Raw genomic sequence first — 16,213 nt, 5'->3', positions numbered from 1 at the left:
GTTCCTTCACCCCATTCACTTCCATAAAATCTGATCTGCATTATTCTCCAATCTGGTATTAATATTGTTATGCTGAGAAGTGCTAATGGCCGCCCATAACGCTTAAAGGTCACTGAAGTATATAATGAAAACATTCTATAGAAAGACTTGAAGACTGGCCATAACCACACCTAAAGAAATCCTGGTGGAGACTAAGTGGATCAATTCTCTTTTGTCTAACAGCTAAAGCTTTCAGTCTCCTCTATGATAAGAGCTATAGAAGTTAATAGCTAGGCCAAAGCATCTTAAGTTTATGGTGCCTCTTTAGTGAACAGTGAAGCTATAGGAGAGGGTTTGAGCTCATTTAAGGTTCCACTAACTGCTGAGAAAAGAGAACGATACTTATCCCCCCTTAGTCTTTCCTTTTTATGCTTGACTTGTGGGTACAGTCTTTCTGTTCTACCAGCTATAGGGCTCATCAGACCATTGTGTGAGTCGATTCATTTCACAGACTTGACAGAAAACCCATCCAGGAGAAAAGGACAATTTTGTCCTGCTGGGTTCATGAGATGAATCACCTCAGCCAAAACCCAGTAAGAGTCAGAGACAGTGCATAGGAGAGGGCAGGATTACATGGCTGGGACTGGTGAGAAGGGAGCTCATGCAACCTCCCTGTCTCTCTCTGCCGTCAAAAAACCCTTAGATTTTGACAATCATCTCTTTAATTTCGTGCAGGTTTAGTGAGAGAGGGGGACTATAGGAAAAGAAGGCAGGACTGGGCTTTGATATAATCTCATGTGCATTTAGTCTTGAAACTGCAGTGTTATCATTCAAAGCGACAAGACTCCATGCTTCAGATCAAAGTTTTCGTTGTTGTTTTGTTTTTCCTCAGGCTGTTGGAATAAAAGTTCCCTTACTGATATTCTGTTCCTTCTCAGTGCCTAGAAAAGCCAGGGTCATGGGGAGAGAATCGCAACTTCACTCACTGTGTCACAGCCGTAAGAAATGCAGGGCGATCAGGTAGAAAGAAGTGACTGAGAACTTAGTATAGATATCACCTGGGGTGTGTGACCTTTCTTGTGCAGGCTGGTGACCTTGCCATTGAGTCACAGTCACCCAGATTTAACTCTGCAGTGATGACACACCTCTCAGGATGGGTTGTCTGAGGCTAATTTGGAAACCCAAGAAGGTATGTATTAAGTTAACACTTCTTGACTCAGACTCTGCAAGGCTGTTTCTTCAGGTAAAGTAAGCTTGCTCAAGGAATCCACAAGAACAGGTGTGTAATTTGTGGGATTTTGGTATATTTCAAATTTAGGTATATTTCATATCTCCATTGGGGATTGGGATATAATTAACTGATGGTAAAAGACATTAAGGAAAGACCTGCATTGATGCTTCTACTTTCTCCTCCAAATAATAAGCGTAGACATTCAGGGACAAATACGAAAATCCACTCCTGCCTGTTAAATGGATAAAATCAGTAATGTTGGACAAAAAAATGATGTCGCCAATGCTTTCCAAACACAGCACATACTGCTGTGAGACTTTCCTGTGTAGGGCTGAGGCCTCCCAGAAAAAATACCAAACTTGCTACTGGTTTGCAAGATTAAATTGTAAGCAGCCAATACCCAACTGCAGGAAAGACACTTTATAAGCTGAAGAAGAAAAATTGCAAAAGTGAAATACTGAAATAAATGAACAAGCCATCAGTACTACTTGAGAGAACCCAAACTGTGAACTACATTCTGCAGCAGTGGATTTCAAAGGATGTTATTCAAAAGTAAAAACCATTGAGATTGGTTTACGATTTTAAAAGACTATATTTTTAATTCCTTCTTACTAATTCTTTAGATACCTTTGTTGGTAGGGAAAGATTGCCTCTGAAATGCATTTTTACTATTTTACTCTGAAGATCTTCATTATTTCTTCCTCTTCTCATTATCATTTCTGTTTTCTGAGATCTTTGTATCTGCCGCTAGGGCATATGTAATCAGAAATGAGTTGACTTGTAAAATATGACTTGCCTGTGAGAAAATCTCTCTCTCTCTCTGGGAGGAAGCTACAACTGAAGAAAACTACAGTCTAGTATGTGAGTAGCAGGTTGTGCTATGAAGAATTATTTGAGAAACTGGAAAGTCATTGTTAAGGACTGACTGATGAAAATACGGCTTGTAGCATGCTGCATAAGCAACATAATGGTTGTTCTCTGTCTTCTCACAGGACACTTGGAAACTCTAACTAACAGTACTTCAGGGGAGAGATGACTACAGAATTCTGTGGTCGTCGTGTAGCCTGTTTAAATAGCTTGCGAATACTTTGTCTTACTTCAAGAAGATGAACATTGCGTCCAGGATCAGGCCATTCTTTAAAAGTGGTGCCACCATTCTTAAAAACAAAACAAACAAAACAAAAACAACAAACACTAAAGAAATAAAAATCAGTAATAATCCTCTGTTCTTGACCTGGTCTGGCAAAACTGTTCGTTTAAGAAGTGACACACAACTGTAGCCAGGTCTGGGTAGATTTACAGAGATGTGTCACTATAGGTATATCAGTAGCTATGGATGTATTCTACAGAGACGGGTGAAAGTTGTGTCTGTGTTATGTTTCTGATGCATGCACTGAAGAGGATCTGGACATATCAGGACAGATGTTCTTCCTGATATGAGGTGAAGGTTTTGAGCCTGTTCTCAATCTCAACAGTGGAATCGTGGCCAGAAACAGTCCTAAACTCCAGGCTAAACACAGAACTTCTAAATGAGAATGTCAATAAGCCAAATAATTATCAACAGTTGTGAGCTAGAGGCAAAACTGTATCTTGTTTATGTTTATTGGAGCCCACAGAAGAGTTTGCTTTGGAAGAAAAGGAACAAAATTCAACATTCACATGAGAATGCTTGCAGAAACTTGCAAAATTTCAAAGCATCTGATCTGACTGGAGACAGCAGCTGGGACTAAAGGACTAAGCCCGCTTCAGCTTTCACTTTCTAAGTGCTTTCTTTTTGTATCTGAATTCAAGAGCAATCTGTCCATCCATGCTGGCCTTCTAACATGATTGCTTGACTTCCTGCATGCAAGAATGGGCTGTCTTGTGCTTTGAGGAGGTTGTCCTTGAAGATCACCCAACTCTCATAGGCTTTCCCTCTACCTTCCAAGGTGTTTTTCCATGAGATTCTACTAAAAAGATCTCTGGACGAGCTGAATTCTGCTCTCCTGAAGTGCTATCACTAATTGTACAATTTTTCTTTCTCACTTCTCTCAAAATTCCAGATTCTTATGGCTGCCCTTTATTTCCCGAATGTTTTCTTTGTGTAAAGTCCAGAAGACTTGTCAGTCACCTACATCATGAAGTTACCATCAATGGAGTTCAGAAACCTGGGTTGCTTGTGCCCAGCTATATTACCCCATCTGCAGATTCCATGGTGGTTCTAGTTCCCAGTGAGTACCAGTGCCTACGATCATGAAGCTTGTTCCAGCTTTTGAATGAAGGCTTCTTCTCCTTCCCCTTCTTGATCAGGTCTATAGCAGGCACCTAGAACAATGTCACCCATGTTGGACTGTTCTCTGATCCTTGCCCATAAGGTCTTGACTGCCTCATTGCTTGTTCCCAGCAAAGCTCTGTGTGTTCCAGCCAGCACATTACACTTGTTGAAATCCATGTTTTTCGCCTTTACAGACTGGCTTTCCTAAAGAGTCCATATCCATCCATAGCAGCACTCCAGCCACGTGAGGTATCCCACTGTGATTTTGTAAATCCCTGTCAGATGCCACAAAGCAATCTCTGTTCTGTGGTTGGTTTCAGACCCCAGACACTTGCTTTCTTATTCCTCTGAGATTTACAGTGCTGCTTGTTGGAGCTGCTGCCTTCTCACTCCTTCTTTACCTCCCTGTGTACTCACCCCTTTTTTCAGAGGTCTGTTCCTTTTTCTTGTCTCCTTCATCGTGTAAAGGGTGGCATTAAATGCACTTCAGTCTCTTGTTGCATTAGTTATGTTGTAGAAAAGGAGCTGGGTACCCTAGCAGCCCTTGGATATTCCTTGGCACCTGAGGCAGGCTATCTGGAAGTCCATTTGAGGCCTTAGCACTGCACTACTTCAGGTTCTTAGGCAGAGATGTTTGCTTTCTGGATGTAGTAGTAGATGGAAGTGGTCCTCATGTTGCTTGGCAGTAGGGTCTTGCATGGATGCCCTCTAGCCCTGAGGGGCGGTATTCTCAAGGATGCTTCTGCAGTCATGGCTGAGGCTGTTGTGGGGACATAGTGCTGCCTGCTGAGCAGCAGAGCGCCCAAGGACGTGGACTGAAATGACAGGTTCAGTCATTAACTAGCTGAAAGAGAATGGTGTTAGTGTGGGGGATATACAAGGCAAAGAGAAAACTTGGAGGCCTGGGTCAGTATCGAAGGGATGTCTTCAAGATAGCAGGCACTGCGATTATTGAGAATTGGAGGAGAAAAGGGGTCAGGAAGGCACCAAGTAAAGGCCTGAGCTGACTGAGGAAGGTCAGCTGCAACGTAGGGTGAAGATGTGATAGCCACCAAGCAAAGCCTGCTGGAAGAATGCTGCCTTTCAACACTTACTGAAGAGATTTGGTCAAGCAAAATAGTTTCTTGGAAATGTAGTGGTTTATGTTGTTTGCCTTTTTAAATCCAATGATAAGTGCTGTAAAACCAAACGTATTATTTTGTGGAATTATGTCCACTGTGTTTCCATTTTATAGGAGAAGTATTGGTACGCACCAGCAAGTCATGCTCAATCCTCAGTCACAGAATTATTGGTGTCACAATGTGTGTTTGAGATGGTATGAATTTTGTATGCTATTGTTATTTTGAATAATCAAAGAGCACCTCCAGTATATTATTTTCATCTGCAAAGAAAACTTGCAGAATGCTCTAAGGTTTACAAACTATTACATGTTCACAATCAATGAATTATCCAGTAATATATAGCAAACTAATACTAAGAAAACCTTTTCTTAAACTACTTTTTTGCATTTATATATAAATAAAAAAGTCAACACAAAAATAAAAGGTGCCAGTCTGTCTGATAAATGTGTGTTTTTTTCCCGATATTGTATTATCCTTACTGAAAATGCCATAGCAGTTTGTACAGAAACGTAGTAGCCTCATACAGAATTTGCTCAAAAATCATGTGTTAATACAATGAATAAAGCAGGAATTGCACTTTTTGTAGAGCTAAAACATTCTGGTATGATGTCTGAGTAGAGTAACTGTGCTGTTGGGATTAAATGGGGTGGATTCTGGCCAAAAGTTTTTCTCTCTGTGTTTTTTTCCAAAAGGACCAGAAATGTTTGAGATGAAATGACTTTGAATGTTTTGTACCACTGTAGATTTTTGTGGCAGAGAGTTCAATTTTATGACCTCAGCCTACAACAGTAAGAGCATATTTAACTTTCATCTGCATGGCAATGCTCACTAGCAACTAGTATCTAGGGTTCCCCGCCAGCTGTTAAGAGTGGTGCTGTAAATTACAGCAAAAGATCCACTGAAATGGGTCAGATGGGGCTGGCTCTGTGGTTCCTGTGTCTGCTTTCCAGTGTGCTTTCAGTGCAATCTTCTGACACTTCTGCAAGTTTCCATTCCAAAGGAGGGATGGTCTGTGCAATTCTCATTCAGCCCTGAAAGTCTGTTGCCTTTTCCTGTAGCTAATGCAAAGCTATTAAGGTGCTGAACAGAGGGGTGGCTCATGCCTTACTCAAAGATGGTTCTGAGTAGGTCAGGTACCTTTCCTGCCCGAGCTTCTGATAAAAATGTTTGACATAAATCCCTAAGGCAGGACCTGGGTCTGCAGAGGGTGTTGGGTACAGGGTGTTGAAAAAAAGAACTGACTGCAGCAGAAATCAAGTGGTCAGCACTTCCCAGGGACAGGCCCTTGAGCTCTAGCATTTAAATGCCAAGTCAGAGCTTTTCTCTTGTTGTTGCCACAAAGAGGGGTGCAATCCTGCAGCATGAAGCACAGCCCAGAGTCACATCAGGAGGACACGTGCAGGAGTTGCATGTGTCTTCTCTTTGCTAGCACAGGGTCTTGGTCCCAGCTAAGTACCATTTGGGTACGTCTCCTCTGAACTTGACTTTCTTTCAGCATTTGAGCTGGAAGCTTCTAGAACCATCTAGAACCACTTCTTCTGCAGTGTTTCTCACTGCTGAAGTTGGGCTTACCAGATTCATGTTAAATTATACTCTGTAACCTCTTGATAATAACCTCCAAACGTATTTTTTTATTTTTTTTATTTTTTTATTTTTTTTCTTGTAAGGACTACTCTGTCACTCAACACGGGGCATCACTATGAGGGAGTGTTCTCCAGTGTGGAGGAAGGTTTCATGTCACAGCACTGAGTGATACACCAGATTTTTGTAAGCATGTAACCTCAGTTTCCAGTTTCTATGCAGCAACTCCAATAGGGTTTACAGATCTGTTTTCTGGGCTTGCAGCTTCAGTACTTCTGATTGCAAATGTAATACTTTGCTACATCATAGAGGATGTATTTAATGGTTATGGCCCATCTAGCGCTCTCCTAAGCATGCAAAGGGCATGTACATATAAAGCATAACCACATAACATGCAGTCTTACAGATATAACCTTAAAAAAGGCAAATAAAGGGGTGTGTGGGTAGGAGAAAGACATAGATCCGCTGGAGATCCAAGTTGGAACTTTTCCTGTAGAAGTAGGATACTGGCTGGAATTGGAGACTTTCCAAAGCCAGGGTGCCTTCTGGCTAGATAAGATGGACACTGTCACAAAGGGCCAGGTGTTGCAGTCTGCACGCTGAGTAGCACTAACCCTTGTAAAGAGTCTCACTGAATGCTATTTATTCATGCATCCCTATTGAAGTTAATTTGAGTAGAATATGTTGAATTTGGCCCTAGGTTAGTAACATAAAATTGTAGCTCTTTAAAACGGATCTGAACAGAGACGTACAGCCCAATGCTGCACTGGGCCTGAGAGCTCGTTGCTTTGAGGAGGCTTGGGATTTTTGATTTTGCTGTTTTATCTGGGGAGTGGGGACAGTCAGGGAAAGAACAGCGTGACTATTTTTCTTCCAGATCTAATAAGAAAAGCCTGAGAGAGGGCAAAAAGAATTTGCTCCCTTAGATGTTATCTAAGATGCTGCCTTCTTCCTCTAAGAAATAGAGCTTTCATGTGTTATATTACATACGGCCCCCCGAAAAGATGCATATCTTTTGCCTGGGGTGAGCAACTCCTGAGATTTCTGAAGTCAGGCTAGTACATTAACACCTTAGATTTAGGTAGCGCACGGCTACAAGCAAAAGTCTTCGGATGATAGAAGCAAATCAGACACTGCTTTTGTATGTCACGAGGGATTATTCTATTTTAGTGCTATGCCCTTTGGCTTTACAACTGCACCTGTAGTGCTCCTGTGGTTAGTGCAAAGACTCTTGGTGGAATTAATTTACTTTAGTCGTTTTGTCTTTATAAATAGCAAGCGTTAGAACCGGCTATACACAAACAGCTCTTCAAACCTTACGTGTATTCTTTGAAGCAGTTCACGAATAAGGAAGGCTTCTGCACTTTAATGCCAGCACTGAGTTCACCGGTATACTTTTCCTTTCAGAAAAGACAATCTGAGGAAGCAGGAGTAATTTTTGGCTGTATCTGTATTTGTCATATGGAAGATGGGAGATAAATTCTAGGAAGTCTAAAGTCTTTCACCTGTGTGAATCTGAAAAAAAAAAGTTATGTCTGATTTAATGTAATCTGCTGTGTTATTTTTATTGGAAAAAATGGCTCTGAGAGCTCATAGTGTTTATGTGGTATTGTTGACATATAGTAGCAAGCTGCTAACCATTGTCAGAAGTTTCAGGAGCAGAGATACTGGTCTATCAAATACTATGGCAAATAATTGTTGCTTTGAGTCTTTTGCAGAGATGGGGGGAGCTAAACGATTAAGAAGATTTTAATTTTACCAATATCTCCTATTTCCCATTTATTAGCTACAGAGAAGATTTTTAAAAGATTTTTTCCCCTCAGTTTTAACATCTTTTCCTATTTGTTTTTTAGATGTCATTAAATATGGTATCATGAATCCTGATTTTAGCTAAGCATGCTGGAACACTCACTGTGCCTGTTGTAGTCCAAACCTGCTTCACAACAACACCAGAAGACAAATAGGCATAACAGCAAAGAAGAAAGAATAGAAAACAGAGAGGCTGAGATTTGCATTTTGAATAAGTGGCTTTCTAATAATCTTGCTATTATAGGAAAAACAAGTTCAGCATATGAATTTATTAGATGTTGTGATATCTGGCAAATTTCAGTCAATATCAGCTACTTAAGCTGTAGGGTTTTAGCTCCTTTTTTGATCCAAAGTTTCTAGGAGCACTGCATAGAATAGCCTTACTTAAGCCATTTTTTTTTCTTTTAAGAGGTGTAAGGTGTGGAAAAAGTGAGGCAGAGAAATAAAAGGCATCACAAGAAAGGTGTTAAGAGTAGGAAAATACTAGGAAATTTTGTGCCATAAATGGTGTCAGTATTTGGATGAAGATGGTGGGGAGGCAGCCTGGAGACAGCCTGGTTTGTCGTGCCATCTCTCAGGATCAGTAATGGCATGTGCTCCTCTTTGTCAGGGAGGATCACAGGACCGTGGCATTAGGCCGAGAGTCCATCTTGTCCAATATGTTGTCTCTCAAGCAGCTAATAGCAGAGTATAAGAGCAGGGAGTATAAGAATAGGCTGTGTTATAGATTGATATTCCTCCGAGGGCTTCCGGCAATCAGCTTTAAGGATTTCTTCAGCTATTTCTGAACCGTCATGCTTAGCACTTCCTTGATGTCATTTTATCCTTTAAGTGAACATCATTCCCCATAGGAACCTCTTTGAGTTCTGCAGCCCAGTGTTGTAATGGTTTGCTTGCAGATATCCCAGCCAGGGATGGGGAGGAACTGTGCTGTCGAGATTTACTCTTTTCAGGACAATTTTTTTAATCATCAGTGATAAATGAAAAGCAGTCCAAAAATGCAAGAGGGACTTTTTCTCTTATTACACATTTTGCTAAGAATGGCCTCCTGTGTGGCTGATAAATGCAATTTTCATTTTTTTTCCTCCTATTCTGTACTCATTGCTAAATAACCTGTGTGTCCACCCAGTGCTTGAGTCTTATCAGAACATAGATACATTTGTGTGTAACAGACTTCTCTTACTTCATTTCTTGGCATGTAAACCTCGGTTACTTTGGGGTGCTGAGATAGGATTTGATATTTCACATTTTATTATTTGATGTCCATTATTATAAATGCAATTGAAACTTTTGAGTGAGGAGTCTAAAGTTAGGCAAATGAGGCAGGTATCTTTTAATAGGGGTGGCCTCGTACATTGGGGTATATCGTGCTTTTTACTCCGACCTGAATTATTGGGAATTGTGAATGCTCTGATCCTGAAGAGAAGCCATTTGTTTGGAAAGCAGAAACATGCTTGAAGGTTTACAAGAGGACAGACACCCTGGTAAGGTTTTAATACCCTTCATATTAAAACCAATTGCCCTGTGAATAGCTAGGATGTTTCTCTTTGCCAATATAATTGAAACATTCACATTCCTACAAGTACGTAAGTTTTTTTCTTTAATTGGCATGAACTCTAGGGGATTTTTTTTTTTAATAGCTTGTGATAGTTTCCCCGATTTCAACTCCCTGGGCATGCATGCAGGTAAACCATAACTGTCAAATGCTATTCGAGGTTGAAGCCGGGATGAAGCCTGCAATGCAGGTTGACCCCAGAGCAGTAGGTCTGTGTGGAGCATGCCAATGCAACACGCCGGCACAGCTCGCTGTGTTTGCTGCCAGCCTGGATGAGAAGGCAAGGACTCAACTCAGGAGAAGAGCTGTTTAAAGCCTGTTTCTGCCCTTTTCAAGCCTGTTTCTGCAGACGACCAGCTCGCTGTGCGGAAGCACTCGGCTCCGATGCGTGTGGCTACAGTGCCCTCTTGTGCGAGCGAGCGCTGGCGGACAGGGGCTCTTTCGGGAGGTCTCGCCGCTGCTCCTGGCTGCCAGAGAAGGAAGGAAACCAAAGCCGAAATCCTCTTCCTGCTGTGGCTATTTGCAGCTGTGTTTTAGTCACCCATGCGTTGGGTTGCAGAGCTGTTTTGTTCGGTTCCTGTGATGTGATGTGATATGATATCAGTGCAGCCTTTGGGCCTTTACGGCTTAAAATGGGCTTTGCATCCTGCTAGTAGTTTGGCATCCGCTGGAAAATGAACACTTACTATTTCTGTTGTGGTGATGCCCACAGGACCTGTCATGGACAGGAGCTCCCGGTTGTGTTTGGTGCTGTCTCCACACTCTGAGGTAGGGCCCTTGCCGTGCTGTGAAGCTTTAATCACATAGCAAAAAATAAGTAACCAAACCTGGTTGTTATTTTGCAGGAAAGAAGAGGGAAGTTTCCTCCTCCTCCCACCCCAAAATTGTCAGCTGCACTTCATCTGTCTCTGAAATTAGAGAGGTTAAATTAATATATCTTGATTGGGAGAAAAAAAAAAAAAAAGAAGAAAACTTGAAGGGAAAAAGGGCACAGTGATCAGAACTAAGTGAGCAGGACAGACCCAGGAGGGTTTTGACACATTATCATTTGGAAATGGCAAAGTGAAAATCTGCTGTGACTGCAGTGTTTCGAGATTACTATAAGCCAAGAAAAATACCTGCTTGTGCAAATAAGTGTAACCATGACATAGAAACTTCAAGGGATCTATCCCCCTCATTTGATAAAATGACTTTAGATCATTTAAAATTATGGCCATCCTTTTGAGGGTATAGTTCATAACAAAACTGTTGGAAATGTAAGTGACGACTAAGCAAGCAAATTCTCAATGTATTACCAAGACATAAAGTGTGTGAGCAAGAATGTCATAACATTAAAAAAGAGAAATCCAAACCTAGTTCCTCTATACAGGCCATTGAACTATATAAAACTAGAAAGAGAAAATTTAACTATATTAGGAGAAGAAAAAACTTGGTGCTAGCAGGACTTGGCACAGGCTTTTTAGTCTTAGGTACTTCAACTTCCGTTGAAGTCCAAGGGTAGAGAAAACATGCAGCATCTCTGCAGTCATGAAAAAGCAAACTTTTTTATTTTCCTACTGTGCTTTTCTCTATTCTCTTTTCACAAACTTATTTTGTCTCATTTTAAACATTCTTTTCTAAACATTTTTTCTGATGTTTTTTTTTAAACTGTGAGAGTTCCACCCTGACTTCTCTTACCTGCCAGTCTGCAGAGAGAGGTGCAGAAACGAGGGGAGAGCTGGTAACGGGAAGCGCAAGCTTGTCTGAGCTGCACAGAAAGGAGGAGAGAAACAGGGATGTGATGTGCCAGAGGACCCGCATGAAAGTAACTAGGAGCAGAACCTGACCATTACAATGCTGTTGTCCTGCTCCTATCTTCCAGTCCTGTTACATGTCCCATCATGTTCTCCACTCTGTCCTTCCTGCTTCTTTTTGGTCCTTACTGGACGCTAGGCCTGTACCTGCAAATACTATCGCCAGCCCTTAAGCTAGGGTAACATGATATTCAGCTGGATTTGTGGAAACACCATGTCTTCTTGCTTCCTGAGACCAGCAGTTCTCATAGGCTAGGGCCCCATAGCTGAAAGGAAGTGTGTGCACTGTAAAACAATTTTATTCACTGTTTTACTTAGGTTTATTAAGATAGGCTTTGTTTGCAAGCCAAACGCATGACATTATCCCAGTTACTAATTATCCTAAATAACGCAAATTTGCCTTACGTTATGAAAATGTGAAAACATATTTGTTACTTTCCATGCTTACTGGATCCTATTTCTTCCCCTTCAAGTACTCTGATTATGTAAACACATGATGCTGGCAGAGCCTCTGCCTGCTGAGGGTTGTCCTGCAGACCACCAGCTCTCCTTTGTGCAGTGCCAAGGTGTACGGGTTGACTCAAGCTCTGATTTTCCTGCAATACTGCTTAGGCTGCAACACCTTCCTACAGAGCCCATCACCAGCAGGTTCAACTCTGCAATAAGTGCATATATTTTTTGCAGATGAATGAGGTGCTTTCACATCTTTCCAGCTGCACCTCTTTCTTATCCAAGTACATGGTTTTAAACTTAATTAAAAAGGATTTTTTTCAGAGGTTTTATAATTTCAGAGGTATTTGCCACTTTGCAGGAGAACTATTACATATCTGAGAAGTTTTCAGATTTCAAATACAGGATCATCAGTGCCTACGTGGATGCATTGATTCTTGGCCACTATTGAAATCCGAGCACAGCTGAGTGCAGCAGCTGGAAGCCTTTGTTTTTCATGAAGGCAAAGTGATCAGCTAGGTTGTTCATTTTGTTCTTCATGATAAACACCAGCTCCAGCAGGAATATAAAGGAGATCAGCAGGAGCAAAATGGCTCACACAGGAACAAAATACAGATCTGTTGCTCCCAGCAAGGCAATAGCTCCTTACTCTGAGCTGCTGGGGATGCTGAGGGCTGAGCTGCTGTGTGGCTCTGTGCAGCGTGTTAAGCAGCGAGCTCCAGAGGAGCCCAGCCCAGTCAGGGAGTGAGTGCACACTTCTGTCTGTGAAGAGGGCTGGTGCCAGTCTATATAAAAGCATGGATGAATAATGCACAGCTGCAAGTACGTCTCAGAGAGGAGACCTAGCAGTGCTGAGAAAGTTTGCAGAGGCTGAATACATGTCCTGTGAAATTATGGTGATCTCCTTAGACCCACTGATGTTTCAAGTCCCACCAACCCCATCGGGGCACCATGTTGGGGGAGCACATGCACAGGAAATTTCTCTCTTAACATTGTTGAACACAGGTTTGCAGGTTCTGAGACGTGCAGCAATACAATTAGATTTTATTGTTAGTCTTTCAACTGTCCAGGAGCACCTGGACACAACTATTTACAAGCATGAAGTCTAAGAAAGAGGAGGGATCATAATGTAAGTGGGCACGGAGATCATCTCTTGGCACAAATGTTTTTTGAGCTCATACCATTAATAGGTTCTATTAGCTACATGCCCGGCTAGTAATCTTTCTTAGGTCAAGTTGGAATACTTGGGGTTATAAACCATAATTTTTTTTAATATTCTTTTTATTTTTATTTTTAAAGAAGGAGTTGTAAGATAGCTCTAAGTTGAGAGTGGATGGCTGCTGGGAGTAAGGCTTTTCTTTTGCTATAAGTGAGTGGTACCTACAAACAATGTATTTACAGAACAGCTGTCATCTGAAGCATTGCTCAGTTTCAATATGTCACAGAACAAAGTCTAGTCACTCATTTATGTGAACTTTTATTTGCAAGGAGATTGAGTTTTAGCAAGGTTATTTTGTTTAGATGACAAATCATGTCGTCATAGCAGGCTTAGGGGCATTTATTAAATATACATTGCTGTCTATGTATGTGGACAGAGGATACACTGAAGCTGTTCAAACTTTTTCCTTTTCCTTTTTCCTTTTTCCTTTTTCCTTTTTTTTTTTCTTTTTTCTTTTTCTTTTTCTTTTTAAAGGCAAAAAAAAAAAAAAAGAATCAGGAGAAGTAAGACAAGGCAACATATTCCCATGAAAAAAGTAGGTATGACTTTTACAGTGTACAGAGGATGAAAATATTAGAGGAAGAATATTCCCAGAGGTGCAGTGCATTTGTGCAGCTAGTGGGGACTTTCAAGAGGAAAGGAAGACGCAGATATTTTTATCACACCAGTGCTTCCTGCAGATTCTTGGCTGCACCAGCACTTGCCTTCTTGCTTTTTAGACTTAGGTCTATGCAGGATCAGTAATGTTCTTTTGGTAGATGGGGTATTTACACATTGTTCATTGGATTATTCAGAATTTGAAAAACGAGTTCATTGCTATTAAAGGAAAGAGAACACAGAGTGTCAGAAGCACTGCTTGTGTACAGCAAAGTCAAAAATATCAAAGGTATCCCTTTCAAATTGGGATCCTCGATTGTGTTTACCATTTTCTTGTATTTCCGGCAGAGGGCAGGTTTGTGTCATGAAACCTATTTGCTCGTTTTGTCAGAACCTAACGTGAAGTTCACCAGTCATATTCAAGCCTAGTTAGAAAAAAAAAGTCTTATTCTGTGGTAGTATCCCTTGAAAATTTTATCTCATATATATATGTATTAGAAAAAAAATAATAATAAAAAAAAATAGAAGGACTTCTCCTAGTAACCTTGAAGCTAGCTAAAAATCTAGCTCCCAAATGCATTAGTCATGTTGTCTAAAATTGTTTTGAAATTACCTCTGGTTCATTTCTCCCAATGCATTTCTTCCTTGTTTATATTGTGATATCTAAGATATTTTTAGCATTGACTTCATATGAAGACAATCAAGTGATGCACTTACCCATGCAGAGACATGAAAAGGTGGTGTTTTATTAAAGTTAGGTAGTAAAAAAATAAAGTTGTACTAGGAAAATGCAAATATAATTAAGACCTTAAGGCTAAAAATGGTTAAAAAAATAATAAAAAAAAATATAATCCTAGCATGCAAAACACCGAGGAAAAAAACAGGTTGTTACATCATGGTAACAAGTCCCAGCAGGGTTAACCACATGCCCATGTTTGTGTAATTCTTCTCAATATCATTTTGGTTTCAAAGTGACATGTTGTGGCACTGCCAGAACGGGACATTCTGAAGCAAAGGGAGGCAACTGCTTTTCTAATTCATGTGTCATCCCCAGAAGTTGTGCTCTTTCTGCTGTGACTACATGTAAATGTATTAAAAAAAAAAAAAAAAAAAAAAAAAAAAAACACTAGATGGAATCTTACTGGTAACTGGTATTGCAAATCACATTGCTTATGTATGAATCAACAGGACAGTTTAAACTCAGCAGTGGATGCACCAGTTTTTGCTTTTGCTTCTTGCATCTTATCGCTGCTGCTTTTATCATCCACGTGGTTTTGAGTCTTGGTTTTTACTTGTGTTTTACCTGTGACTTTGCATGCGGTGCCCCCAAATGACATTGTGATGAAAGTACACATTTTTTGAAGGTATTTTTCCCCTTTAGCTGCTGTTGCTGTTCACTTTGCACATGAATGTTCTTGTCGGTTTAGATTTGCTTTGATTTTTATGCAGTATGTTTTAGATTTGTGTAATTTTGAAAAGTACAGACTCACACAATAGTACTGTGCTCAAGTCATTATCATCTGAAGTTTTAACAATCACCGTGAAAAATCAGAAGTATAGCCTACTGCCAACAAGCTGTGCACTGCTACTTAAGGAGCTTTTTCTTCAGCAGTGTTACCCAGGATAGTGCCTCTTCCTTGCCTTCAAGCTGTCTCTGTAGTTTCACTTTGTCTGCTCTTAAGGGGATGGCAGCACTTAGATTTGCATTTGGACATTAGCTCCCACTCCCCCCAAGTCTAAACACTATTATTAAGTTTACTGTCTGGATGATTCAGTAGTATCAAAAGAGAGAGTGAACTTCATCAAGTCAGGAAGCATACCCTTTGGTTAGCTGGTGAAATGTAACGAGGACTCTAAATAGCCTCCAGCATGTAACTGGCGTGGCCAATATTGAACCCAGGTCTCCAGAGGTGGAAGACTAGAAAAACTGGCCCTGGGGACAAATACCTTTTCTAACTCCCATCACATTTCTAATAGTTACTAGGGCAGAATAATGTTTCGTGACCTTTGGGTTGTCCCATTACCACAACATAATCTAGCTGTGCAAGCTTTCCAAAGGTCACTGTAAAAATAAAAATATTTCCTGCTGTGATCCATACCCTCAAACACAAAGAAAAAGAAATATCTTAATAAATGTAGTGACATTTGCACTATAGGGCACAGTACAAAGATCATGAACCATTATTCTGCACTAGTAATAATGTCACGATTTTATTTTTGCCCAGTGGTTACTGTATGACATTTGTGCTCACAGGGAAATTCCTGTGAATATCAGTAACTTAAAATATATTGCCTCCGGGTCCTGTCGATCTCCCATTGGAGTCAATGGAAGCTTTGCCATTTGCTTACCGGTAAGAGGGAATAGGACTGGCCCAGCATTCTCATGAGCAAAACTGAGACAGTTTTAAAGGGCTATTATTATTTTTTTTTAATTTCCCATTAAAAAGTATCTGTTAACTGGCTCCTTGATGAAACATGTTTCTTAAGAGAGTATAACAGGTCATTCTTATTGTTTTCCTGAGAATTGCTGCAACTATGTTTACAGAGGAGAGATTATGTGATGAGTCTTTTTTGGAAAAAAAAAAAAAGAAAAAAAAAGAAAAAAACAGAAGTCATAATGCTTC

The sequence above is a fragment of the Anser cygnoides genome, chromosome 2 (genome assembly GCF_040182565.1).
Source record: "Anser cygnoides isolate HZ-2024a breed goose chromosome 2, Taihu_goose_T2T_genome, whole genome shotgun sequence".
Lineage (NCBI taxonomy): Eukaryota > Metazoa > Chordata > Aves > Anseriformes > Anatidae > Anser > Anser cygnoides.
The sequence above is the reverse complement of the archived record's forward strand: the minus strand, read 5'-3'. Positions refer to the sequence as shown.